Genomic DNA, 4,641 nt, shown 5'->3' with positions numbered 1-4,641 from the left:
ACTATCTAGCCTAAACTGTTTAGCCTGACGTAGAGTTTTTAATAAATCTGGTGATATGGAACCACACACAACCCCCTTAACCTGGGATAATGCAATCAAATGGATAATTGCTAACTATTCTCAGAGATAATGCAATCAAATGGTTAGTTGGGGGCTGCCCCCGACCCCCTGTGTTAGATACTGTATTTGGTCATGATGAATTGTTTATTAGACTATAAGAAATCCTCTTCCTTCTTGTATTGGCAAGGGAGTTTGCTTTAACTTAGGTATGCTAGCCTAAGTAAAAATAGACACGGAGCTGAAGACCTGATTCTTTTGCTGCATGTTTGAGTCTGCAACTTTGTTGTGATAATACACTCAATCCTAGTGATTGTACTTACTCAACATAGTGACGGTGTAATTACCATCACAGATTGTACGGGAAATTCCAACTTTGGAAAAAACAAATATTTGGCCTACCCAAATTTTGACTACTACCCGTGCGTCTACGTCCTGGATTGGCCAATCAGTGGTGCCCCACGGTGGCGTGATACATGCACGTTTACTGCGGTGCTCTGATTGGCTGACCGAACGTGGCGTGGTAGGTAGGCTGTCTTTACTCTGGGTCCTCTTCTTCCTTCATCCCCTCATGCACCCGTTCTTTGAACGGAGGTGAATTTCTATGATACGGTCGATCCGGCAAGGAACCCAGATAGTGCAGGCACCCCTTGTCCGGGGGTCACCGTAGGTGGCAACTTTTTAGATATTACTATAATGTAGGTAACCTGGGTGCAGAGCCCGACGCCCGTCCAAGAGGGGGGGCGGGTCACTGCTCCCAGGCAGGAGCCCTGTGTTATAGGTAGGATTAGATGTAATCAAGAAGATGACAACTAGCATTAGAATAAAACATAGAGATAAGGGACACTCTATTGGAAGGGGAAAAGTGGCAGAAATCACTTACAACAAACTGCAAGTCCTACTAACTAGAATATTCAGCACCAATGAAGGTTTTAAAGTAATCTGTAAAGATGACTTTGATTCAGATAAAATCCTTTCAAAAGAAGCAAGAGATATATTTTACAATGAAGGCCTTATTGTTGTCATGCCACCAGAACAAAAAGCAAAAAGATCAGTTTTTGTTCGTCAAGTCGATCAAGAGATCGGGAGGAAGACCTGAAAGAAGAACTGGAACGCCAAAATAGGTGGATGAAGATTGAAGAAGTCATTAAGATAAAGGACTATACTCATGTTTGAAGAAGTGTCAATGGCTGAGAAAGTTTTACAACAGGGCTTTCTAATATTCAACATGTCAGTCACACCACATCAAATAAAGAAGGAGACATTCATCAGTCTGCAAACTTGCTTCTCCTGCTACAAATATGAAGAACACACAACGAGAGACTGTCCGGAAAAAGAAAAAAAGTACTGCTCAGATTGTGCAGGCGACGACCATACCTACACTGAATGTAAGAATACACATGTTGGCTGTCCCAACTGTAAGAGAAACGGGAATGTATACATAGGACATAGGACGTTAGCAATGGCATGCCCAATAAAAACACATGATAAAGTACAAGAAACAAGGAAAAAGGAACAAGACAAGAAGGATGAAGACATACGTCGAAATAGCAAAGAGAAGCGTCCAAGAGGCTCATAGATTCAGAATCCACAGTATTAAAACCTATGAGCCTAACACATGATAGTAATGATTATATGATCCATGCACATTTGCACACATCATTGCACCCGGATCATACAATGAGGAATTAAGGAAAATGGGTTTAAATTGAATAACCTACCAGAGATGATATTTCCAGAGAATCCAGCCAATCCGAAAAAACTATTTCAGACAACATATGCAAGTTGAACTGAGAGAAAGATCACATCAAGACGAACAAAGGTTTGAGCAAGGAGCAACAGCTGATACACAAGGAACACAAGGACTGATAGAGATCCCAGACAAATGATCAGAAGTGACAAAGAGAAGATAGAAATAACAAAAGGACAGACAAAGGAGTGAGGAGGAGAGAAGAGAAGATGGAAACTGATCACAATATACAACCTGAATCTGCTGAAGAAATTGGATTAAAAGTTATCACTACAACAAAACATGGAATCCCAACATCGAGACCAACAGGAGGGACAATAGTAAAAAACTGTGAAGGAGGGATATACAAGTGGACATATCAAGAAAAATCCCTAAGTGAAGATTATGTCTGGTCACTAATTACTACGGACAAACTAAAGATTACGGCCAAAGACTTTAAAATAGTAGACCCGTCAGAGTATAGAAGAGTCAGAAGCGGGAAACAGGATGATAGGTCTCCACTCCAACTGCCACAATCCAAGTATAAGAAATAATGGACAATAGACAAACAGTAAGAACTTTAAGAATAATACAACACAACGTAAGAAACTGGAAGACCGAGAGAATTAAACTAAGTAATATATATCGCGAAATTGACCCTGACATTATACTAATAAACAGCCTACGGTGAGACAGAAAAAACAACAACATAAACTCTTTTAACTATTATGTAACCAAAGAAATAAATCAAGGCGAGAAAATGACGGAGGAAGGATAGCGGTTAAAAAGAAACTTAAAATTCTAAACTAATTGATGACTTGCGGGATGAATTCTAGCACAAAAGCAAATACAACTCAAGGAGACGTAATTATTGCTACTACTTTACCTATAGAAGACCTATTAAAATTGGAAGCACGAAGGTCATCCGATGTACATCTTAGGAGACTTTAACGCCAGACATAGGATTTTTGACAATACAAATAATAACGTCGTGGGAAACGCCCTTAATCAATTAATAAATTTAGGAAAAATCAATCATCTGGGTCCTAACTTTCCAACCTGGAGAAATCACAATACACAATCGACACCAGACAAAATTTTTACCAACAACAAAGCCTTTTTCAATTACCATATAATACAGGCAGTGACCATCTGCCAATTATACTAACACTGTCAACAAGCCCCATACAGATACCAATAAAAAAGAGACTGAAAATGAGTAAAACAGACTGGGACAGCTTCAAAGACGACTTAAGTAATCACCACTCGATTAACCTACAAGGGAAAACAACAAAAGATATAGACTCAGAAAAATGGACAGACTGCACTCAGCAGCAATAAAAAACATCTATAACCAAAACACACTCCTACTTTGGCCACTTTTGTAGAAATTATTACCCAACAAATAGACTACCAGAAGAAGTTAAATTAACCAGACCTATTACAATGAAATAAATATATATATGGAAAAGACACGGCAGTAATAGATGGCTATTGTTACGAGTTGGGGATTTAGAATATAGTTATACGTCTACCCAGATCCCAACAGGTAACAAAAAAAAACAAACAAAGACAATCGGACTATAAAAGGGTAGACAAAGGATGCGAGTTTTCGTTGTGTATAATAAAGTACCATAAATCCCTAAACAAAATATTCAGCTTATAAATTACCCTTAACCAAACTTAACCTAAACATTAATAGTATATACATATTAATAAACATAAAACAATCCTGAAGCAAGTGGACGTGGGGAATTAATACAAGAGATACTAGTACTTGGTTATGGAGGAGCTGAGATGGCTGGACGAAAAAGGCTGAGTATTGTGAACATTTGAGTAGTCACTGCACCGTAGGTTTAGAGGATAGATGATCCTGTGGTCACTTCCCAGAGCCAAGTCCTCTCTCCTCGAATTGGAGCTGACAAAGAAGACTTTGAGGAGGTGACGCAACAACCAGGATATGGAGAAGGGAAACCCCGGAGTGGTTATTAAGACGAGTCATACTCGTGTCTCGTCCCTAGATGGCGTTGCTCGTGGTGCTGGGTAGGTAGATCAAGACAATAGATGGCGTGGTTCGTAGTGCTGGGTGGAGGGGTTCGTAACACACCCCCCCTCCAAAGACCTCCGTAGCGCGGGCGCGAAGGAGGTGATCACCTGGTGTGTCTGGAGAGTAGCTGCTGCATTTCCACTGGAGCTCGGGATAAGGAGTCTGCAATCAGGTTGTCCACCCCCTTTATGTGCCGGATTTGTAGATTATAGGGCTGGGTGAGGAGAGCCCAGCGGAGGATTCGCTGGTTGGAGGTCTTGTTGGTTTGGATGAACGTGAGTGGGTTATGGTCGGTGAAGACTAGGTTGTTTGTGGGGCAAGACTGGAGGTAACATTCAAAACTTCTTTATTGCCAACACCAGAGCCAAGGCCCTCTTCTCTATGGTCGCAGTAGTTGGTCTGATGTTTTTTCAACTTAAGGGGAGTAATATGCCACAGGGTAGAAGAACATCAGTGGTTGGGTCACAGATATTGTGCCCCACCTGGACAATTACTAGCGTCGACGCATGATGGAAGGGAAGGAGGGTAGCCAGGCTTGGAGGCGAAGGCTTTGAGGCGGTGGAAAAGACTGGTCGCACCTCTGGTTCCAGATGGAAGGGACCGCAGAACTGGTAAGGTCTGTGAGGGGTCCGGCCACGCTGGAGAAGTTACTGCAGAACCGACGGTAGTAGCCGCACATCCCAAGGAAGCGCATGAGTTCCTTCCTCGTCCTTGGAGTGGGGAAGGACAAGATAGCTTTAACGTTTGCGTCCTTGGGTCTCACCATACCATGCCCAACGATATGTCCCAGGTAAGTCACTGAGGCCCG

This window comes from Homarus americanus, unplaced genomic scaffold (genome assembly GCF_018991925.1).
Source record: "Homarus americanus isolate GMGI-L3 unplaced genomic scaffold, GMGI_Hamer_2.0 scaffold13230, whole genome shotgun sequence".
NCBI lineage: Eukaryota > Metazoa > Arthropoda > Malacostraca > Decapoda > Nephropidae > Homarus > Homarus americanus.
Note: the sequence above shows the minus strand (reverse complement) of the source record.